General features: G+C 44.1%; 1 long non-coding RNA gene across 2 annotated transcripts; it reads right to left on the reverse strand.

Moving 5' to 3' along the window:
- On the reverse strand, nt 1-24812 carry LOC310703228. Of its 2 annotated transcripts, XR_014524015.1 has the most exons (4): nt 24456-24812; nt 23137-23268; nt 5061-5122; nt 1-647 (listed from the first exon to the last, which is right to left on the reverse strand). It is a non-coding gene; the product is annotated as an uncharacterized lncRNA (long non-coding RNA). The 2 variants fall into 2 exon arrangements; XR_014524014.1 differs by lacking the exon at nt 5061-5122 and having other exon boundaries at nt 1-631.
- Nucleotides 24813-25230: the final 418 nt, after the last annotated feature.

Raw genomic sequence — 25230 nt, forward strand, 5'->3', positions numbered from 1 at the left:
CCTGAAACCGCCAAAGTTGTGATGTTTTTGCTACAGGGAAGGCAAAACCTGCCAATGCAGGGAAATTCCTTCCCAGGCCCTCAACAGCAACCATCAATGACCGTAGCAGCGCCCACATATCTATAAAGAAGAGGTTAACCTGCAAAAGGAAGGCATAAACTGAGAGAGGGCAGGGTGGGAGAAGCTCTGGAGCCGACTGAGGACTCCCAGATAAGTCTACCCTCTATTGTGTGTGCAGGGCGGTCCTAACCCTATCTGGTCAACTCCCCTGGCAACACCTGCCCAGCTGGGATTGGTTAGGTGGGATCCCCTAGGTATCCAGCTTGGGGAAGTGAAGCCAGGCTGAACTGCCAGGGATCGTGTGGGATCAGGTGGCTGTGCGCAACCCCGCAAAGAGTGCCCCCTATTTTAGGTGGGGAGCGGTCATTGTCTCCTAAACAGATGGATGCCAGCAACCCTATATACCCAGAAAATGATGCCGCCCTGCAGGTGAGGGCTTCCAGCAGGTACCATCTTATCAGGCGGGCCATATGATAAAGGAATCAAGCTTTTACTGTTGTGGCACCTACCTTTGGAATTCCCTCCCCTTAAATGTTGGGCAAGTCCATGTCTGTTGTCTTTTCGGCACCTACTGAAGAAAAAGAAGTCTTTTAAGCTGAGATATTTCCCACGCCGCATCTGTTTTGGAATTGCTTTTATGAATTTTTAAATATATTTTTAAATTCCTTTGCACATCTGCACTTCATTCTGTTGGCACAAGTTGATGTTACTCCCATTAATTAAAGAGAGAGAAAACAATACATAAATCATGCTGGCGCTATTGGTGTTACCTGATTATATTGTTACAACAATAATAATTATTAGAGTTATGTGATAATTTTATCACATATCAGTTTATTAAGATGAAAGAAATTGTGGGTTTCAACCTAAGGAGCTTACCCCAAAACACATGAGCCTCCATTTGTAATTTCCTCAAAATATGCCAAAGAGGTACCAAAACAGCTCGATAACATGTAAAGGCAATCAAAGTGGAAGGTAAAGGTAAAGGGACCCCTGACCATTAGGTCCAGTCATGACCAACTCTGGGGTTGCGGCACTCATCTCGCTTTATTGGCTGAGGGAGCCGGCGTACAGCTTCCAGGTCATGTGGCCAGCATGACTAAGCCGCTTCTGGCAAACCAGAGCAGTGCATGGAAACACCGTTTACCTTCCTGCCAGAGCAGTACCTATTTATCTACTTGCACTTTGAAGTGCTTTTGAACTGCTAGGTTGGCAGGAGCTGGGACCGAGCAACGGGAGCTCACCCCATTGCAGGGATTCGAACCGCCAACCTTCTGATCGGCAAGCCCTAGGCTCTGGTTTAACCCACAGTGCCACCTGCGTCCCTTAAGTGGAAGGTAATTATCTTATAATGGCAGTGGCACCCAACTGAGAGGTGCCAGAATTGAGGTCCAATGAGTTCCGGCTGAAAGAAAGTCCTGAATAGAATGAACTACACAAGCAGAACTCATTTCTTGTATCTGGACACAAAAAGTCCCACAAATGTGCAGTGAAATGTTAAGAATTACGCTGTTGTGTGGTGGTCCAAAATTAAAACAGAACTGAAGTGATTCCTATTCAGTACTTTGTAAAATAGGAGCAGCAACTGAAATCATATCCCAGGCAAAGAATAGAGCCCAACTTTTCTAAGAATTTTCTTTGTGGGGGCTCCCCAAACAGCTGGAGAATTTCAATTCCCCCTGAGAATTTTTGGCAAAACATCAGCCACAGATAGTTAATGCAACCCAATATATTGCAATAATGTTGAAGGGGGTGATAAGCTTGTGCAACAACTTTGCATCTCTTAGCCCATTGCAACCTTCGTTCACCAGCATTAAATAACAAGATTGTTTCGCTTAACATTGACTGAACCTGAAATTCTAAGTGGAGGATTTTTCTGAGAATTTTCTTCCTTTTTGCTCCCCAGCTGTTTCAGAATTGCATTTGCCCACCCTCTGCCCCTGAGAATGTTTGGCACAGTACCTCCTATTTTTTTTGGCTTGCAAATAGGGTGGGGAGTTTGGGGGGGGAGCATTTTTGCCCAGCCCTTGTTTAAACAACAAAGGGGGAAATCTATTGCTGTTCATGCCCAGCTCTTTTTGTAAGCCACTCCCTCATATCCCAACCCATCTCCCCTTTTCACAACTCAATTGTAAAATGAGTTCGCAAGCCTAATAATAATAATATAAAAAAATAAAATTATTTATATCCCACCCTCCCCAGCCGAAGCTGGGCTCAGCCTAGAAGATGACCCAGCAGGCAAGGAAATAAGACTCCACTTTTCACATTTTCCCCCAGCAAGAAATTATCTGTGTGCCAGGCATCCTTTAGACAGATCTCCATGTATTCGTTGATATGCATCCCAAAAGAATCTCAAGGAAAAGCTACAAAGGCTTCAAAGGATCACAGAGACGCACATCTGGAGGCTTGCTGCTTTGCCAAGAAAAAGACTCTTTAGATGGCTGAAAACGCTCAGCGTTGCCTTGTGGGCATGACACCACTCGAGGCATCTGTTGATCCCACACTCCATGCACACGGGTGCTTAAGATTATTTAATTATCCAAAATAATACTACATCACAGGTGCTGTCAGATGAGAGTGTGGGGTGTTCACATAAAAAGCACATACTACGGAATCGCCATGCCTCTTTTCATTCTTAATGAAGTTCTTCAAAGCGAATGAGGGAAGGCAATTGGAAATACTGGAATGCAGAAGAGGTGATGGATTGACCCAGTGAATCAGTGCAGTTGTCCTTAGTTTGCCCTATGTTATATTGTGGTTCTGTTGCTTTGCACTCTCAGGCTTTGTAACCCTCCTCTTAAAAAGCAGGCTAAGTAGAAATAATCAAATAACTCAATAATAAAACTGGAGTATTTTACATGGACACTAAGGTGCATCTTCCCAGTAGTTTACTCCTAGACCCTGTTAGGCAGTTTAAGAAAAATCCCAAATTGCAAGAAGATTGGGTTTTTTAACAGTAGCAACAACTTGGGTCCTTGGATTTTTTAATAGTTGTTGTTTAGTCGTTTAGTTGTGTCCGACTCTTCGTGACCCCATGGACCAGAGCATGCCAGGCACTTCTGTCTTCCACTGCCTCCTGCAGTTTGGCCAAACTCATGCTGGTAGCTTCGAGAACACTATCCAACCATCTCGTCCTCTGCCATCCCCTTCTCCTTGTGCCTTCAATCTTTCCCAGAATCAGGGTATTTTCCAGGGAGTCTTCCCTTCTCAAGAGGTAGCCAAAGTATTGGAGCCTCAGCCTAACGATCTGTCCTTCCAGTGAGCACTCAGGGCTGATTTCCTTCAGAATGGATAGGTTTGATCTTCTTGCAGTCCATGGGACTCTCAAGAGTCTCCTCTAGCACCATAATTCAAAAGCATCAATTCTTTGGCGATCAGCCTTCTTTATAGTCCAGCTTTTTCCCATGTGCAGCTGCTGAAATTAAGAAAGCATGAAGGAAAAACAAGAATGACCTGATTTCCCGATTGTTTTTGTGCAAAAGGGATGTGAGATCAGTTCTGGTACTGAAAGCAAAATCCTAGTGCACTCACAGGTATTGTGTGTCTGCCCATTGTTCTATTTTGCACTTGGCTCCAGCTCAGGGCTTAGGAGAGGAGGAGAAGCAGATCCATAAAGCCTGAACTGGAAGCCATGATGTGCTGATGTTATTCCATCCAGCGCCAGTCCTACTGTTAGACAGTGTTAAACAGTTGCCTGAAGAAGCACATCAGGATGCCACTGAGTGGTTCAAATTGGCAGTTTATTATTTTACCATTTCCAGGTATCATTTAACATCATTTAAATGTTCTGTTCTAAGGACCAAAATGCCCCAGGCTGTTTCCTCGTCTGCTCTTTTCCTGTGGCTTTCCCCTTCTGTGCAACATTTTCTGTTTCTACTTACCCTTCGATGCTCAGCTAGAGAGCCCCTTTGTCTGGTGACCAGTTAATAAGGCTTTACATTACTTCTTATTTCTGTTCTCTTTCTGGAGCAAGGGTTGTGATGGAGTTGCAATCAAGTTAATACAGAAAGACACCTGAAGGGAAAAACCAGGGCCTCTCTATCTGGAAGACAATTATCTTGGTGAAAGGCCATAATTGATTCCATCACCCTTTTTGGCCACCATCCACAACCTGTTTGCTCTGGAACAGTCCCTTTTACTTTACAAGGACTGTTACAAAGTGAATGAGTAGTGGATTGCAGCCCTCTCTTCCTACGTACGTACATACGTACGTACATGCATGCACTCTTCCCTGGTCTTCCCACAAGAACTTAGCGCCACGTAGTAGAATTTCCAAAGACAAATTGTGGATAATCTCCTCGCCCATGCCTCATTAACTTGGCTACACAGCTTTCTCCTTTTCTCCTCCTTCTTGTGGCTCTGGATTTGCTGCAAGAACCTGGCAGTGTGCAGTAAATGGTGATGTTCAGTGTATCTGAAGGCATAATGTAGTCATTGGAGGATATATAATCTGGGACAATGATTGTGAATGACAACGGGACAATGGTTGTGAATCTACAAGAATCTACAATGTCGACACCCTTGGGTACTGCTGAACAGGCCCTGGAGATTTGAAATCATTTAAAGCATCTAGGTCAGGCATAGGCAAACTTGGCCCTCCAGATGTTTTGGGACTACAACTCCCATGATCCCTAGCTAACAAGAACAGTGGTCAGGGATGATGGGAACTGTAGTCCCAAAACATCTGGAGGGCCGAGTTTGCCTATGCCTGATCTAGGTGTTCCTTATCACCTCTTTTCCCATCTGCTGCTCTCTCTCTGCATTGTTTATTCTGTTATCACCAGATTGGGCAATGCTTTCCTTTTGGGTGAAGTAGGCGTTGAGCAGTTCCGCCTACTCTCTGTCATCCAATAGCATTTCTCCGCCTTCTCACACAGAGGACCTACTACTTGCTTGTTCTTCTTGCTTCAAAACATAGCCAAAGAAACATTTTAAACCTCTCTTGCAAGCCTTAGCTCATTCCGAGCTTTGACTCACCTGGCTGGCATAGAAAAAGTGACAGATCTCCTTGGAAAACGAGGTGAATTTCATTAGCGCTGTCAGATGTTGCACTGGAGGTCTGCTATTCAATAGAGAAAGTGCATTTAAAAAACTAACTAACTAACTAACTAAAACCTCCATTGGCCAATGACTTTGGGGCTATCCTAAACTTGGACCATCTATTGGAAAAATAAACTGATGAGTGCTATTCTTGTTGTCATTTTATTATTTACTTATTATATTCTGTCCTTCCTCTTCCCAAGCTCAGGGTGGCTGACAAGACAATTATGAAAATACAATGGAACAACAAAATACAGCCTCAGATACAAGGTTATGAAAAAGTGATAAAGCACAGTAATGTTATTCCATGTGCCAAAGGCCAGCTGAAATGAGTATGTTTAAGTTCTCACTTGAACAATACTGAAGGGGATAATGTAATCTCCATGGGGGAGGGAGCTCCACAGCTGAGGTGCCACCACTGAGATGGCCCTTCCATGTGTAGCAGCCTCCCAGGCCATCAAGGGCCTCCCCTACTGATCTCAAAACTCAGGCTGCCTGATGTTGGAGACATGAGGAGAAGCTCCCTTAAGTACTTGAGCTGTTCTGGAGTAGAAATAGAGCTGTATTCAAATGAAGTAACAATTGAACACATACTCCTTCGTTGCTCTGTGTCCATGCTATTCAATTTTTTTCCCCCACAGAGAAATTGTTGCTAGAACACAATACAAATCAATATATTAAAATTGACATATTATCAGACTCTTGCAGTAAAAAGCATCAGGCGATTGTCTCAAGATTTCTTTCAAGGGGTCATTGGTAGTACGCATGCCTTAACAAACCATCAATTTAAATGATTTTTTGGGTGTGTGGGTGGGTGTGGAACAACACATAATAAGTGACAGATTTTTCAAATCAGATAAAGATGGGAACCAGATTATCTGTCTGTGGGTGATAGATTGCAGCAATAATAAATTCACTTTAAGACAGTGGATCAATTTTTAATCAAGCCAAGAATTATTATTGCAGAGAGATAAAATGACCCATGAGAAGATGCCTTAATTTTCCACCAATCAAATTATAGCGTTTCTAAATAAGATGTAATGAGATCCATGGAATATCCAGGTTACACAGCCTACCTAATTACCCATGTACCCTGTCATGTAGAGATATAGTAGTGGTAAAGTGACCTCTGGATTCACCAAGATGAAAAGGTAATTAGTTTTTCCACAGGGCTGTAGTGAAAACAACAGCAATGACACATGTCATCTCCCTCCGCCAGCTCTTAGTCTCCAAGGTGTTTGTTCCTAATATATACAGGATATGACCTATTGAGTAATAAACTGCAATCATTAAGTAAAGCATATGTCTGACACTATCTCCAAACTGAGAATGCAAGGATTGCAAGGAAAACCAATCCAACTAGATTCAACCTTAAAGTTTATCCCGCAGCCCACATTTGGTGATTCAGGTATTGGGTCAAATAACTTTGTCATTAACTGTGTCATCATGCCATGTGTATTGCTGTTAAAAACTTAAATGGGTGTCATTATTATTTTGAGTGTTGTGACAGGCCCACCTTAGCCTTCCAGGTTTGAGCCCCCACCCTCCACAAAAAATGGCTGTCTGACTTACTAATCAGCAAGAGGATTATCAAATGTAATGAACCTGGCATAAACTGCCCATGATTGCTAAAGTTTGAGTGGCTCAGTATAAACTGGCTTCCATTTTTAAATGCCAACATGTCCTTTGGAGAGCCTGGAAAGTGCTCTAGAAGGACAGACTACCTTGGGAAATGAAAAATTAGATACTCTTCCAGCAACCATTAATTTGCATTAGGATGGGCACCTGAAAAACTCTCATACGCTTGATTTCCTAGATTGGCTTTTCAGAAGCCCTGACTCTTGCTGTCACAAAATATTGGTTGGTGACATTAAATGTCAGTATTCCAGTTATTTTCTTCGGCCCTATAGTGGTGATCATGATGGTGATGATGGTTTAGTTGACTGCTTCTTTTGTTATTTGGCTAGAAAGGTGTCCAGTGCATGCACTGGGAGGAATTCTACATCCTGCTAAGGCAATCATCAGTCAGGTGAGCCATTTTGACTTGCCAGATGGAAGAACCCGCCTCTCCTCCCACCACATTCCAGGGGTTTTTCAACACACACCCCAACCAATGTTCTGGGTGTAGGGGAAAGGGGGAAGAAAGAAGAGAGGAGAAGAACCTCATTGTGCAAGCAGAAGGCTACCCGCTCTTTTCACAGAGCAGAGATTGTCAAAAATAGCTTTTTCAATGTTCTGTATTCCAAATGATTTGATTTCCTGATTGTTTATTAATTATACTCTAAATGTCCTCTAGATTTGAATGTTCTTTGGCTACCTAGCCTTTAGACACCCAGTTATGCTTTAGAATACTTTGAAACAGATCTTTTGAGAGAAACTGATGCCTTTCCAAATATCTAGAGGCCAATAAAATAATCAAGTGCCCCATTTTTTGAGAAATGGGCTTCCTACTGTTCCTGTGAGTGTATCAGTTTGATCAGAGAAATATCTGAGGATGCAAAGCTAGAAGGTTGGAATTTTTAAAAAGAAGGCAGTAACCTGGCTCCACATCTCCTCATTTCCCCACGCTATCAATTAGAGTAGATCCATTAAACAGTGATATCCTCAGTCTGAGAGATTAGCAGCCAGGTATTTTCTGTTCCCCTCTCTCTTTGTCCAGCCATGAGGGCAGTTGTGCCCTGTTGCTCCCTCCAGCTCTGGCACAGAAGCTGGTTATACTCGATAAGTCTTTTGCCTGCATAGTTTTTCCTGCTACTGTTCCTGTGACCAAGTATATAAATCTTATTTTTCAACTTATTTCCCAGATTGTTAACTGATTCTTTAAGAGGGGTAGGAAAGGGAGAGCAAGCTTAGCTGGACTTACCGTACTCAAAACAAGGTTTTACAGCCCAATTCCTATGCTTTTAATTCTGCTGATGGGTGGGATTCTGAAACTCTGTTCATCCCACACATGTGGGCACATGGAGGGATGAATTTCAATTAATATATCCTCTCCTACCCATTAAAATGCACCCCACACTCAAAACCTTTTGGTACATGTCCTAGGCCTGAAGCAAGATCTACAAATTAGGACCTATTTGTCATCTGACCATCATTTGGCCAATGCCATTTTGAGACGGAACCGTACTTTTCTTCTGGAAAAAACGGTGCTGGCACTCACCCTGAAGCTGTTACAGGAAGTGCCACACTTTTAACCAGGACTTTTTTTCTAGGAAAGAAAGGTGCCAGGAGTGCATACTCTTGAGTACTCCCATTTACCGCCATTGGTAAATGAGCGCACAAAGTCGAAAGTCCTTGAGTGAAACAGTAAGGTATACATTTCGGTAATACCTAGGTGTATATGTATTTTGTTTTTCTAGCTTGATCAAAATTATTTATTGTTTCATAAAGGTAGATAGTTAAGAGCTTAGGCGGCTTCAGCGGCGGGTGCCGGGCACCCCCCAGAATCCAGCGCCCGGGTGCCCCGAACCCCTTGACGGCCCTGCCATCAACCATCTGAAGCAGTGCCTTGCCCAAGGCCACCAGGGAAATGAGTTCCATGACGGAGCAGGCTTTCCCAACATCCAAGCCAAGCACTCCAGCCCAACAATATTATGGCTCCACAAGTGGAGGGCAAGGATTACAAGACTTGCAACCACCCAAAGGAAACTCTGACTACATTTGTCTTCACGTGAAGACAAGACTTTACAACCTGGATTTTAGAGAGATTCTTTCATGCATCTATGATTTTAAATTTATGATTGCCAGCTCTTTTGTATTTCAATGGAATTTCTAGAATCACCACAAAGAGCATACAATAACAGGATTTATAGTGGATCGGAATACTCCGTAAAATGCCACGGAAAAGCAAACAAAGAACATGTGAAATGGCTTTGAAGCCAGTTTTGAATGTTCATGCCATAAAGCCCAATAAAGCACAATAATAATAATAATAATAATAATAATAATAATAATAATAATAATAATATTTCTACCCCGTCCATCTGGCTAGGTTTCCCCAGCCACTCTGGACAGTTTTCAACAGAACATTAAAAACAGAATAAAATATCAAACATTAAAAACTTCCCTAAACAGGGCTGCCTTCAGGTGTCTTCTAAAAGTCGGATAAGTTGTTTATTTCCTTGACATCTGATGGGAGGGCATTCCACAGGGTGGGTGTCACTACCAAGAAGGCCCTCTGCCTGGTTCCCTGCAACCTCACTTCTCGCAGTGAGGGAACTGCCAGAAGGCCCTCAGTGCTGGACCTCAGTGTCCAGGCTGAACAATGCGGGTAGAGACACTCCTTCAGGTATACTGGGCTGATACCATTTAGGGCTTTAAAGGTAAGCACTAACACTTTGAATTGTGCTCGGAAACGTACTGGGAGCCAGTGTAGGTCTTTCAGGACCAGTGTTATATGGTCTCAGTGGCTGCTCCCAGTCACCAGTCTAGCTGCCACATTCTGGATTAGTTGTAGTTTCCAGGTCACCTTCAAAGGTAGCCCCACGTAGAGCACGTCGCAGTAGTCCAAGCGGGAGATAACTAGAGCACGCACCACTCTGGTGAGACAGTCAGGTAGGTAGACTGGCAGGCGAGACTGGCAGACAGGGTCTCAGCCTGCGTACTACATGGAACTGGTGAACAGCTGCCCTGAACACAGAATTGACCTGCACTTCCACAGACAGCTGTGAGTCCAAAATGACTCCCAGGCTGCACACCTGCTCCTTCAGTGGCACAGTTGTCCCATTCAGGGAGTCCCCCACATCCTCCCACCCCTGTTCCCAAAAAACTGTACTTCTGTCTTGTCAGGATTCAACCTCAATCTGTTAGCAGCCATCCATCCTCCAACTGCCTCCAGGCACTCAGACAGGACCTTCACCACCTTCACTGGTTCTGAGTTAAAAGAGAGGTAGAGCGTGGTATCATCTGCATACTTTTGCCGTTTTTCCATAACTTAATTGTCCATTAATGGATTTTCTGGTAGTGGCAGGCTGGGGGAATCAGTGTTTATCAGTTAGCAAATCTTATGATGTATGACGCATACAATTCAATATTTAAAAGTATGACACTTTAGTTTCCATATCATTCTGTAGAAAAATTTGTGGTTCTGCAGATCTACATGATTCCGATTCCAATCACCAAGATCATTAGGGAGCCTTTAGCAAAATCCTGAAAAAGGAAAATGGCAGAGGCCATTTGTTCTGCATCCAGGCTCTCTCCTTTGGGCATCGTTGCCACTTAGCAACACAATGACAGACATAATTGGCTCACACAAAGAAAGTCACCATAAAATTAATGAACTACAACAATTCATCCGTCTGCTGCTCATTCTTTGCTAATTTATTAATAACAATTACCCAAAAATGGCATGGATTATAATTCCATTTTTCTTCTTAACCTTAAGAACAGTGTCCATAATAGGCTTCAAAAGGTGATCTCATACTGTTTCAATCAGATAGATGGTTTATTACTTGTAATGTGTCAGTGGCCAAATGACCATAAAAACTAACTATTCCTGGTGACTAAAATGGCTTCTCTTGGAATATGAACACACACACACACACACACATTGTATGACAGCTGCTCTTGTAACTTTCTTAGATCACATAATTTCATTATAGAGATCTGCTGTACAGTCTTTTTATGATTTTCAGTGCCACATGCTCATGTGTCTTCATCTGTCTTCTCCATCAATATTTGGGCAGGGGAGGGGAAGTATCTATTTCTGGTGGGATACAAACAAATATATTCACTTCCCTGATAATCAATCCACTGCGAAATTGTTTATTTCAGCTGGCATGTTATTGATCCTACTAAAAAGGATGCTAATGAATTAGAACAGACAGGCAGGCACACATGTGCAAAACCACAACAAAACTGAATGCTCAAAGAACGTCCACACTTGTGGTTGTCTACAAAATCAACATTCTTCATTCAGGAATCATCCACATTTCCACTTGTCCCATGCCTAGAAGGCATGGGTCTGAGTGATTTCCTGCTTGTCCTGCCCTTTCTAGGCACAGGTTTGAGCTGTTTTGCATTTGCTTTCTCCTGGAAAACACACTCTTTACTGCTGAATCGGAACAAACAACAATTGCGGAAAACCGGTTTCCCCAGGGGAAGGCAGCAGGGCAAATAGAGCTGTGGAAGAGCCGTCAGTGAGTAAATCCAAAATATTCAAATAGTTTCTCCCTAACCATTGTAATCCCTTTTTTTTTCCGGATCACCACCACCCAGTTTTCACTGGTGTCCATTTTGGGGGTGTTAAATGGGATGGTGGCTGCGGTTTGGCAGGCAGACAGAAGTGTGATAGAAGTGATTTGGGCATACATTCCTTGCACAGTCCTTGCCCTGAAAACAAATGCCTCAAATGTCCCTCCCACAATTTAACTGCATGAAAGGAGTCCATGTAATTAGGGGGGGGGCATGTTGCTGGTCCTGCCCACAGGGTCATGAGGGTTTTCTTCCCCCCACTATATCCCACCCCACCCCCTGCAATATGTATTGCCAATAAACTTCCAATTCATTGCAAGATGCAAAGCCCCATTCTGGGCTTACAACTGGGGTGGGGGGAGTCACATTGCAGGCCCCTTGCTCTCATGTTAGGATCGGGTTCACACTGACTGTCCATCAAAAAATGCCAGCTTAACCAGTAGTTTGTGGACCTCAGAGCTACTGTACAGCTTCTAAACTCAAGGGTCCCATTTTGAACTGCCATGGTTAATGGTCAGAGCTACTCTTTTCAGGCATACCTATGATAGTGGCTCCAGAATCACCCTTGAGAAAGAGTTTTTATACTTGAAGCACACTGGGCCATAAATTGTCTTCTGTGCACCTTTGAGATGTCTGTCCCCGCTCCCTGCTCCTCGGTTGTGTTCCTATATTTGATTTCCTTCCTTCCGTTGACCATATAGAGGCCAGGAAAGAGAGATGGTCAGAGTAGGACCCCACAGTTGTATTTGGCAACCAACACACATATTTAATTCCTAGCGATGTTTCAATGAAATCTTGTAACTTACATAAAAAAGTAAGAACAATACATCATTTTGTTTGAATAATGGAGATGTTATGCCAAGATAAATGGCTTTTGCATTAAATAAGAAATATAAGCCCTTACTTCCACTTCTGCAATATTTCCAATAATACTGTATCTCTGTCTAATTAGGACATTCATTAAAAGTAAGTAAAGTTAATTTAAAGGGAGATTTCCAACAGTGTTCCATTAGATTTCCCGGTAAATTAACACTTTAAATCTCTAATGGATGTCTTCAAAAGAAAGTGTTATTAACAAAATATGTGATAATTAACATAATTAAAGCTGTTGAAGGTGGAGATTTTTTTTAAAAAAAATGTGGCACATGTTGTTTTAAGAATATGCAAAAAGGAGTGAAATAAAAATCCCACCTTCATTTTTTCACAATGTAGTTATGTGTAAATATTGTATAGAATTCCTTAAAGACCAGTTGAGGGTTCCTGTAATTTGGTCCCATAAACTTAGAAGAAAGCATCAAAAAGCATTTTTGTGTGCGTGGCATTTCTTTTGCAACTTTAAATTCAAACTCCACTATTTTCACTCCCCAAATCCATCCTTCTTTAAAGCCCAGAGGTTCCAGACTATTTTCATTTATGCTGTCCTCTTTAGATATTTAATTAATTTGCGCCCGAGTTCTCAGTATCCTCAGTCCATAGAACCATCCTTCGTTTGGCCCAAGAGTACAGAATACATATTCACACTCTCAGAAGCCAGAGAGCTTACCATATTTAACAAGAAGCATCTCTGACAGTAATTGGAGATGCATATCAAGGTAGATAAATGAGAACGTACTCCAGTGGCCACAGGAATCCTGCAAACACTAACATCAGAGAGCAAATTTTAACATAACGCCTCTATGGAGATGAATTTTCAATAAACAAACAAGTTGAAGAAAAGCTCACTTTTGTCTTGCACTATTCCCATTGAAGAAAAATGAATATTCCGTTTCATATACTCTGTACAGCTGTGCCGGCCTCATTATTTACTTCTCTCTCTCTTGTCACATGTGCAGAAACGATAGTGGGATAAACTCTCTCTTCCTTGGTGCCAGCACTTAATGCAAATCGCAGCCGTCATTAAATGTGCAAGACTGCTATATGTGAGTGAACTAAAATAACCTCTTCCTGCTCTTTGCAAAATATAAACAGGCTACCTATATTTGTTAAACTGTTATAGGAGAGATCCGGCTCATACAGGACACGAGCAACATTTAACAAAGAGTGGTCTAGATGGTCAAGGATATCAGATCCTCCATGTTTAATTTAAATATTTGCCTCTTCCTTAATAAGAAGTCAGATCAGAAAGAATACTCTGAACATTTCTTCTTCACAGTGCATGTATTAATTATTCCTTAAGTGCAAGGAGGCAATCTGGGGGTGGATGAGGGCAAACAAGCTGAGACTGAATACAGACAAGATGGAGGTACTGTGGATATGGAAAGCGACTACTCTGGATGCAGATTTACAGCAGGGCACAGATGGGGTTGCGTTCCCCCGAAGGATTGAATACACAGCTTGGGAGTGCTCCTGGACTCAGCACTAACTGCAGAAGCTTAGGTGATGCTCATGACCAATAGGACTTTTTACCAGTTTAGGTAGGCTTGCTAACTGCAGCCCTTTCTTGGAAGGTCTGGCCTCCTATCAGTTGTCCAGTGGATTTGGTCTAGGCTGGATTTGGAAACTTCAGTGGGTGCAGAATTCAGCCACCTTGAACCCTGGTGGAAGCCAGGCAGTAGGTTCATGTGACACCTATACTGCACCAGTTTCATGGCTTGCCAGTGCATTTTTAGCCCGATTCAACATGCTGGTTTTATCCTTTACAGCTGCCAAAGGTTTGGATCCTTCACCCATATCAACGATGCATACCTCAAGGTCAGCAGTGGAGGTCCTTCTCACCTCTAAGCAGGCATGAGGGAGAAGATCTTTCCTGCAGTGGCCCCATGTTTCTGGAATACTTTTTCAGCTGGGATCTGGCATGCCCCAACAATTCTGGATACCTCTGGGGATTTGTCTGGGTTTAGTGGCTTTCACCTGAGTTCTGTATTTGTTTCACTTGGATTCCCCCCCACCGAACCCTGAATAGCGTCTACTGTTGTTGCTGTTGCAGCTTCTGTTATCATCCCTATATTGCTTCCATGCCATAATGGCTTCTAAGTAGTTTGCAAGCATAAAACCAATTTTAAAATACATGTATAATCAAACAATCAAACAAATTCAATCAAAAATTGCTATTCTGTATGATTACCTCTGCTGGCAGAGAGATGGGAAAATGTGTCCCTGTTAATTCTCCTGAGCTCTCAGCAGCTTTTGATACCATTGACCATGGTATTCTTTTGGAATGACTGTCTGAGTTGGGGGTGGGAGGCACTGCTTTGTGGTACTTCTGGTCCTAATTGGTTGGCTGTCTCCACAAGGTGATGCTTGGAGTGCTGTTTGACCCCATGGCACCTTCAGTGTGGGGTCCTTGGAGTTTGATCTTATCCCCTACCTATTTAACATCTACAGCAAATAGCTGAGTGGGGTCATTCAGAGTTTTGGACTATGTTGTCATGCTGATGATATACAGTTCTACTTCCCCTTTATGTGATGTAGTGGTGTAGTAGATGTGGTGTAGTGGTTAAGAGCAGTGGACTCGTAACCTGGTGAACCGGGTTCGATTCCCTGCTCCTCCACATGCAGCTGCTGGGTGGCCTTGGGCTAGTCACACTTCTCTGAAGTCTCTCAGCCCCACTCACCTCACAGAGTGTTTGTCGTGGGGGAGGAAGGGAAAGGAGATCGTTAGCCCCTTTGAGACTCCAGTAGAGGCGGTCCTGTAGATATGAGGGTCCTAGGCTGTATAGGGCTTTAAAGGTTAAAACCAGCACCTTAAACCTAGCAATCATTAGATGGCTTGTGGTGAATAATATACCACTCAGATATCTCAGTGGCCTTTAAGAACCATTAGGCATAGTCACTGGCAAGCAAAATGCAGAAGAATAGGAGTACATGGTGGAAAAAAATGGAAAGGGTAATGAGAAAGCTTAGAAATCTGCTTCAAATTAAGGACATTCTTGACAACCAGGGACACTCGAATGGTGTGATGGATTCATCCACCAGGCGTAAGGGACAAATTAACATCACTATTTAGGATTGGTTCACCCATGCATATAACACAATGTGATTTCCCATTTCTTGATTGCTCAGCACTTGATGGGTTTTAAGTTAAACGTGTGGGCTGACTCTGCTGGAAAAGATTCATCCTGATAGGCTGGAAGGAGGTTGAACACAGGTCCACACACTGCGGTTGGCCATAGTATCCATCCATTGGCTTGTATCTCATATAGCCTTAGTACATGTCCCAATCAGTGCCTCTTTTGCCAGGAACCAGGGTTCATCCACACTTCTGCTTCTCTCACCGCTTCCACCCGTGCCCAGAGAAACCCACTCGTTATGGTTTAATCATAGCAAACATTAACCAGGTTTTCCATAGACGAGTGTTGGCTCCAATTCAGTGGTAAAGAGCATGTTTTCCTGGGGAAAGACAGCAGGGCAAATGAAAAACTGAACAAAAATATCTGCCCCTCTCCTCTCCCTCCCCCTCCTTGTGTGCTGTTCTGGGGCCTCGCACAGCATCTCCCCAAGCCAACTGGGGGAGGAGGAAGGGGGAGTCTTAAAGTGTTAGCTTCTTGTTCTATCTCCCACTAGCACATCTACTCTCTTGAATCCAGCCTCTAATTTTACTGCCACTGGTTTTACCCATGCTGCTATTAATGTTTGTTTTATTACGTGTAGGATGCAATGTGACGGCAAACCCTCTCTCCTTGGGGGTGACCATCTGGGTCCACTCCTAGTTACTCTCCTATTCTTATTTTATTTCAAATCACTGCAGGGTTTCCTGCCCCCTCCAATCTTCTGCTTTCTGTTTTCCTGGGCTGTTTGCCCTAATGATGTACCATATTTTTCGCTCTATAAAATGCACCTTTTCCCTCCTAAAAAGTAAGGGGAAATGTGTGTGGAGCGAATGCAGGCTGTGCAGCTATCCCAGAAGCCAGAACAGCAAGAGGGATCACTGCACAGCGCTCCCTCTTGCTGTTCTAGCTTCTGGCTTAGCCCCTCAGTCCCTTCCCCCACCTCCTGGAAAAGCCCCCAAGAGCAGCGCTCCCTTTAAAGAACCACGCAGAGTGTTCTCCTTGGGAAAAAGCCCGCAAGCGCTGCACACATGCTCCATGCGGCTCGTGAAAGGGAGCGCTGAGCAGAGCCTGGGATGCATACAGGCTCTGCTCAGAGTTCCCTTTAAAGAATATATATTTTTCTTGCATTCCCCCTCTAAAAACTAGGTACATCTTATGATCAGTTGCGTCTTATGGAGCAAAAAATACGGTGCATGCGAGTTGTGCAAACCAGTCACTTGGAGGAAACTGCCAGAGACTGATATTTTCTGAACTGGTGGCTTGACCTGCAAGGAGTTCAGTACAGTGGTACCTCAGGTTACATACGCTTCAGGTTACATACGCTTCAGGTTACAGACTCCTCTAACCCAGAAATAGTGCTTCAGGTTAAGAACTTTGCTTCAGGATGAGAACAGAAATCGTGCTCCGGCAGCAGCAGGAGGCCCCATTAGCTAAAGTGGTGCTTCAGGTTAAGTACAGCTTCAGGTTAAGTACGGACCTCCAGAACGAATTAAGTACTTAACCTGAGGTGCCACTGTATCCATCTGACTTGATGTCAAGAAAAGGGAACTGCTTTGAATGTGGGGACATTCATATTAATGTTGGAAGCACAGAACTGTTGCTCCAAAATATTTGAAGAGAATAATATGACCCTCGGGGTCCCTTCCAACTTTATGATTCTATGAAGTAACTGGGGTTTTGTTTTTTTTAAAAAATAAAAATCTGCATTTGCATTGTTTTGTAAAAAAACAACAACAACATGATTCTGTGTCTACTTAGCTATTAATCCAGGGAAGCAGAAAAAGAAGTGGTTAGACACATACACGCTATGCTGAATCACAAACCTTCAAAACAATTTGCCATGCCAGACAGTGGGGGCTTCTGCTTTTTGTAGTATATTTAACCCAATACAGAAATTGTGAACCAGGTCTTTCAACTTCAGCAACAGTTTGCATGCTGGCCCCTATCCAATGCTGGAAGCTGGATGAAGAGAAGTGTGCATAGCCTCTTGTCGTTTCCCCATAACCATACACTGCACTGCCTTTCAGATTCCTTTACCTCTCCTCCTGCCGTAAATTATATTGGTATTTGCAAAGAAGCCAAATGCTAATTAAAATGACAAATGCTATAGAAACCTGAGTGTGAGCTCAGGCTGAAGCATGCAAATTGTGAACATACATGAAAAACAGGCACACTATGTAAATTGTATTAATTAGAATAATTTACACCGCAGAACTTGAATTGAATTTTCTCAGTAAATTGCACTTCCTTGGTGCAGTAATAATTAAAGAGTATGACAAAGTCATGGCTCCTCCTCTAAAATCTATGCTGCATATAGTACAATTCTTTATATCTGTGCACAATGTTTGATTTTAATGCCCCCCCCCAAACCGGACAGCACTGCCCCTGGAAATTCTCACCACTCAGAGAAATGAGGAGCATGTGGAACTATGCACCAGTGTCCTGAACCAACTTGGAGTGCAAGGACTTTAGTACCAGATCACCATGCACTTATCCTCAGGTGGATGAGGAACGGCGTGCACAATTACAGGATTTTCCTTATCAATCCAATAGTCAGACAAACCTAGACAGCATCTTAAAAAGTAGAGACATCACCTTGCCAACAAAGGTCCATATGGTAAAAGCTATGGTTTTCCCAGTAGTGATATATGGAAGTGAGAGCTGGACCATAAAGAAGGCGGATCGCCGAAGAATTGATGCTTTTGAATTATGGTGCTGGAGGAGACTCTTGAGAGTCCCATGGACTACAAGAAGATCAGACCTCTCCATTCTGAAGGAAATCAGCCCTGAGTGCTCACTGGAAGGACAGATCCTGAAGCTGAGGCTCCAATACTTTGGCCACCTCAAGAGAAGAGAAGACTTCCTGGAAAAGACCCTGATGTTGGGAAAGATGGAGGGCACAAGGAGAAGGGGACGACAGAAGATGAGATGGTTGGATAATGTTCTTGAAGCTACCAGCATGAGTTTGACTAAACTGCGGGAGGCAGTGGAAGACAGGAGTGCCTGGTGTGCTCTGGTCCATGGGGTCACGAAGAGTCGGACACGACTAAACGACTAAACAACAGCAATTGTGCAACGAGTAAAATTTGGCTCTCCCCAACATCCTTCCCTGCTGCACAGCTGATCAGCAGGATTTTAGATTTTTAGAAACATCCCCCCAAAAAACAAGTTACTTTGTATCAAGGATATGTTTTAGCAAAACATTTCAATTCTTTTGCAGGCTTTAAAGGACAGAATTTGAATCCCATGCACTGACTCTGGACTAGGGATGCTCACATGAGATCTCACGGGAACTCGGATTGCCCTGTGAGATCATGTCGAGCAGGCTATACCTGGCGAGCGAGGTGGAGAGCTTAAAAGCTCTTTTCTCACCAGGTAAGCCCAAGTGGACTCAGTGCAAAAAGAGCTTTTTAGTTTTCCATCTAAAAAGGGATGAGGGGGGGTGTGTGTGTGCGTGTGTGGACCCTATTCTTATTATTGTAATTGGTTTTAAACTGCAGATGACCACAATGCCTGAAGACAGTCAGGCCATGTATCCCAGCAGTGACCACAGGAGATGTGACTGTGGAGAGGACCACAGAGAGAAGAAACGCCATGGTGCATGTCTGTCCCACATTGGTCTCTTCAGCAGGCACTGTAGAATGATAAAAGCATAGAACCGTAGCGTTGGCATGGACCACAAGCATTATCTAGTTCAACCCCCTGCAATGCAGGGGTGGTGAGCTTTTGCTCGAGTGGCGGTTAGGCACTGGTATTGCTCTGTAGATGGAAGAGGGGAGGTTACGCCATCACCTGCCCCGCATATTGAGGGGTAGTTCAGTAAAGGATTCCAGGGCATGACCCTGTCCGAAGCCTAAGGAGGTGGATGTTAGGATATTTCTGTTCCACCTTAAAAAAGGGACAGGCTGTTGTGAGTCACAGCCTGCGTATTTCCTGCTCACAGGAATTATCTGTTTTGTATATAGCTTTTGTTCTCTCTCTGTCGCCTTGACACGCAGGCAGGCAGTCATGTTTTTTCTTTGTTCTGACCAACGCTGAATAAAGCTGTAAATATGCTGCTCTCCTGGGTGAATCTTTTGTTGTGCGAACTCTGCGAAAAGGGCGTGCATGAGTCCTGGAATGTGGACTGCTATTTCTGAGGCTCGTGTCACTAATTGACTGATACTGTTGAGGAGATTTCACCCCTCCCATACCCAAGAATCTCCTGATGATCTCCTGATGGTCTCTGCTGACTCTCCAGAGAAGAGGAGGCGTGTCCTGCCTATCTACTTATTCTGCCCAGCAACATATCAGTGTGTGTGAGAGAGAGTCAGTCAGTCAGTGTATCGGAGAAAGTGAGAGTGTTAGAGATCCTAGAGATTAGGTTGCTGCTAAGAGCAGCTGCAGACTCTCAGTGTAGCATTGATTTATGCTTAGAATATTCAGCTCTGTATATAGTTTTGTACCATAGTTGTAGTTATAGAATAAAAGGAAGATATTCTACAGAGCTGCTCTCCGAGTGGTTTATACTCTGCAAGACTCTGCAAAACTCTGCTGCGCAACGACTGTATTATTGAGACAGTGAATCCGGTGCTCTCAGCTCTAAGCTGCGAGTCCACAGCACTGTGACCTGTTCCTGTGAGAAAGGAGGTCTCTGGCAGTGCTACCCAGCTCGCCTAGCCCAGTCGGGGTTGAGGTGCAAGAGTCCAGTTGGTGCACTGGCTCTAGGGCGATGCTGACAACTGTTTCCACGGGAGACCGAGAGACAACGTGGAGGCGCCATGGCCTATGTCTCCCTGGCAGTATCCCAACAACAGGTTATAGGCCCAGATTCACAGCACTTACAGGAGAGTAAGACTGCGAAAGACTGAGAGAGGTATGTGGGGGAAAGTCAAGACTTTTCGTTGCCGCGGCAGAGTCTTTGAAGTCCGGCAGGCTAATTAGCCTGGGAGATGAGCCAGAGGCCTCAGTGAGGGCCTAAGGCATGCCTCTTAGCAGTGACCCCAAGGGAATTCCTAGTTGATGTGCATCAGCAGGACTCCCCCTACTGGTGGTTAACCCTTCCCAGACTTCTAGCGGACGGGCTGAAGTCGGATATAGTTGGTTAGGACCAATGCCTACGCCAATACCGCTCATCACCTGTAACCAATAAAAGTTGTGCCCTTACTGAGCCCATTAACCTTAATGATTGTGTCATGTGTCATCATTTCCACTGGGGGGGGACTCGCTATGCAAAGCCATTTCCACCCTTCGGAGGACATGGAGTTGTGGGCTTCATGGCCCCACCATGCGCGTGGTGGCTGGAACCCAGCCCCCGCACGACTGGGCCACGTCACCTCCTGGCCAGCCAGTCGGCTGGCTCTGGGGGTGTGGCCTGCCTTATTTAGGGGATAAGAGGAGATCTCCCTCTTTGCCGCTTACCAGCTGTTCCTGCTTTTCCCACCCTCCCGCCCTATAAGGTTTTCGTTCTTTGACCTTGAGGACCACAGAGAGAAGAAACACCATGGTGTATGTCTCTCCTATATCGGTCTCCACAGCAGGCACTGTGGAATAATAAAAGCATAGAACCATAGAGTTGGAATGGACCACAAGCACCCTGCAATTCAGCAATCTTTCACCCAAAGTGGCGCTCAAATCAATGGCCCTGAGATCAAGAGTCTCATTCTCTACCAGCTGAGCTATCCCAGTAGTCCAACAGTTTGACTTCACCCCCAGAGATACACTCCTGCTATGTCTCCCAAAATAGACAGATGAAACCCATGTTACGAAATTAGTCAGAAATGCAATCGGTAAGTAAATAAATCAAGAGTGGTGGGTTTTGTGTTGCAAAATTTCACTGTGCTGTATTTCAGCAAAGAGAGATGCAAAGATCTGCATTTTCCCAGATCTGCGTTTTCGTTCATTGAAATCTGAATGAAAAAAGTTCACAGGTCAACTGCCTAACCACAGAGTGGAACTACAAAATGGTTACTTCCAGGGGTAAGTAAGAAGAGGCTTCACATTCCTGCTGAACACTCCACTGGTTAATAGCCTAATTCAATAAAGCAATTGGTTATAGTAGGAAGCTCAATACAATTAAGATTATAACACTAACAATGAACCCATTTAAATGAAGCTCTGGGTGCAATGCAAAGCATTAAAAACTAATATACATTAAAATAGTTTTTGCACTATTTATACTGAGCACATGGAAAGCATTAATAATTCAGATGTGTATAATGATGTTAAAAACGATGTTCATCTTTACCCCATTTGTTCAGCAGTGCATTTTAATGCATAACCCTGGAAATTATATATGGAAGCAACCCCAAAATGATGCAAAAAATCTGTGCTTTAACAGAAATTCATTTCCAATGAACAGAGCTGGCATCAGGGGTTTGCCATACTTGGATACCTGCTGAGATCCACATCACACTGCCAACCCCAGGAGCATCCTGGCCTCATTTCTCCCTCTCCCTCCACCTCCTCCTCCTCCTCACTGTCACTCCCTGTTCACCTGCCCTGAGTGGCAGTGGCTTCATGGCGACCATAACAACCTTGGAGCTGTCTCAGTGTATTAGCAGCCCAACATATTCTGCAGGACACAGGTATTTTCAAGTGAGTGGGAGCCTTGAAGAGCTGAAGTTGGGGCAGGTGTCCTCTGTAACCCCATCGTCAACCACTTCTCAGTGACGCTTAGACTGGGAGTTGCTGTTTCGCTCTGCAAGAGTGGTGGGCTGATTAAAATTGTCAGGCAAACGTGTGGAATCTGATGGATTCCTAAACACTCCTGGTGAGTTTCCTGTCAGCTTGGCTGGCACTCAAATCAAAGCACTGATCAGACTGTAGAATGCACAGGAGCCAACCCCTGGGGGCTTTCCGGGCTTCGGCCCCCACAATAAAATATTTGAGGGGGTGGGCCCCCACAAAGCTGTTGGGCATTCCTATTCAAATGGTGTGTGTGCACTGCATTGTATGATTGATTGATTGATTGATTGATTGATTGATTGATTGATTGATTGTGTGATCCAGGCGACGGTCACCTCCAGACTGGATTATTGTAACTCGCTCTATGTGGGGCTGCCCTTGAGACTGACCCAGAAACTCTAGCGGGTGCAGAATGCTGCAGCGAGACTCCTTACGGGGTCTTCGCTGCGGGATCACATGCACCCAGTGCTATACCAGCTGCACTGGCTCCCGGTGGAGTACAGGATCAGGTTTAAGGTGCTGGTTTTAACCTTTAAAGCCCTATATGGCCTAGGACCCTCGTACCTACGGGACCGCCACTCCTGGTATGCCCCACAGAGGAACCTATGGTCTGCAAATAAAAACATCCTGAAGGTCCCAGGCCACAGAGAAGTTAGGCTGGCCTCAACTAGAGCCAGGGCTTTTTCAGCCGTGGCTCCGATCTGGTGGAACACTCTGTCACAAGAGACCAGGGCCCTGCGGGACTTGACATCTTTCCGCAGGGTCTGCAAGACAGAGCTGTTCCACCAGGCCTTTGGCCAGGGCACAGCCTGACTCCCTCCCTCGGCAATCTTCGCGGAGCTCTGGCCTAATGGTTGCCAGTGGTTTGAATTAATTAATTTTATAATGAATGATTTTAGAGTGTTGTTTATCCTGTACTTTTATACTGTTTTATTGTTGTTAGCCGCCCTGAGCCCGGCTTCGGCTGGGGAGGGCGGGATATAAATAAAATTTATTATTATTATTATTATTATTATTATTATTATTATTATTAGGGCAGGGCTTACCTGGGCCCCCACAATATTTTATTCAAGTTGGCACCCCTGGTAGAATGGGTGAGAAGGACATACCCCTCAACCGTCCTGGTTAAACTGAGACATCCTTTTTTTGCGCCAGAGCACAGCAGCCATTTGGGGCACCACAATCTCACCTTGAAAATGCACTTTCCTCTGGGCCACAAACTCACGTAGGCCACATGACTTGCGCAGGAGCACGTCCCCGGCTTTTAGCCTTGGCGCGTTGGAGGGTATGACATGATCACTCCCAAATGTTCTCTTCTGCACTGCAAGAGATGAAATGGGTGATACTAGAAAGTCGATGGTACTAAGAACATAAGAAGAATCTGTTGCATCAGGCCAGTGTCCCGTTTAGTAGAGCACTGATAACCTTTATCCTCCATGATGGTGGTCATCACTGCTTCTTGCTTAGGATAGTTATGGAGTGAAAGCTCTCTACCATCTCTTGGACCCTGGGCAGCCAGGTTAGATCAAAAGCCAGTAAGTTGTCATACGAACAGTAGAATATTTGTAGAAAATACTTTGTAAAAACTTGTGAAACTAATATTCATGTGAGTTGGTGCATGTGGCCTAGTACGAGGTCAAAAATAGCACACCCGGTTCTGCAAATAGATCTGCTTGCTATCAGTATAATGGGTGGTGTGCGTTGTTGCACTAAGTGGAGTACAGTGGTACCTCGGGTTAAGTACTTAATTCATTCCGGAGGTCCATTCTTAACCTGAAACTGTTCTTAACCTGAAGCACCACTTTAGCTAATGGGGCCTCCTGCTGCTGCCGCACCGCCGGATCACGATTTCTGTTCTCATCCTGAAGCAAAGTTCTTAACCCGAGGTACTATTTCTGGGTTAGCAGAGTCTGTAACCTGAAGCGTATGTAACCTGAAGCGTATGTAACCTGAGGTACCACTGTATGTGTTCAGGGAATGAGGTTCACTTGTGCAACAGGACTCTCCCATCTAACCCCATGTGCACCCACCATGTTCCCACTAAACCCTCTTCTGGGGTTTCCTTAACCTCCCAGAGCAGAATTTAGGTGATGCAGGAAGAGGAATGGGGAGGATGAAATGGGAGAAGCTCCAGGAGCAGACTTCATTTAGTGCATGCCACAACTTAGTTGAATCCTGGCCTCTTTTTTAATTCTTAGAAGAAACTTCCATGTTATTTTTATAACAATTATAGTCTGCAAATCGGTTTGCAGAACTGTTTTAAATAATACGCAGTAATATTTTTAGAACTGTACTAAAAGCAGGAAGAGGAGAAATCAAGATAAGGCAGAAACTAAACAGATTCGCAGCATGCTACTCAGAGAGAGGTCTAATTCAATGGTTCTAATTCAAAGGACATGTGCATACGATGACAGACTAGGAGCAAATCCAACTTGAACACAGCAGGACCTATAACTGAATAAAGTGTGATTAGCCTTGCAGTACACACAGATGAAATCACAATCTTACCTGCTCAGCAGTCTTCTTGGTTCTAAAACAGAGCTTTCCAGATTTTTCACGTTAGTGACACACTTTTTAGACATGCATCATTTCGTGACACAATAATTCAGTTTTACATCATTTTGTGACACAGTAATTCAGTTTTACTAGCAAACTACAGGTTAAACTAACCCCTTTCCAGCCCCGGAAGGAGCGTGGGGAGCATACGTGCAACACACCTACACACTGCAGCCGACACACTAACATGTCGCAATGCACAGTTTGGAAAGCTCTGTTCTAAAAAAAGGCTGGCAACTTTTTTTCTCTAGTCTTAAACAAGCATTTTAAAAGACACATGTCACAGCTGTGTAGGAAAGGACCCCTCAGAGCTACAGCACCCTGAGAGAAATGGCTGTGCCATTGGGGGGGGGGGTAAGTCAATAACTCAACAACTTAATAAATGAGGATGGGAGGAATAAAATGTCTTTCCAAAGAGTCATATTATGCCACAGAGGCAGCTTTTCCTACTATTTTGTCTATATTGCCTTCCTTCAAGTCTCTCTTTTGGTGTGGACAAGGCTAAACTACTTTTGGTTTTACAGTCCTACAAGTAGCAACACAATTCAAAAGCTACAATTCATGGGAAAACAAACTAGTTCCTTGGGTCAACTCCTGCCTGGATTCTATATCCTCTTCTGAATAGCGCTCCCAGTGTAATCTGTTACAATGGCATTTTTGCTAATAGGGTTAGAATTGGGTGCCAGATATGCTCAGTGAATTATTATTCAAATATTCTTCTAAAGAA

Source organism: Podarcis liolepis, assembly GCF_965112155.1.
Source record: "Podarcis liolepis genome assembly, chromosome: 3".
Classification (NCBI taxonomy): Eukaryota; Metazoa; Chordata; class Lepidosauria; order Squamata; family Lacertidae; genus Podarcis; species Podarcis liolepis.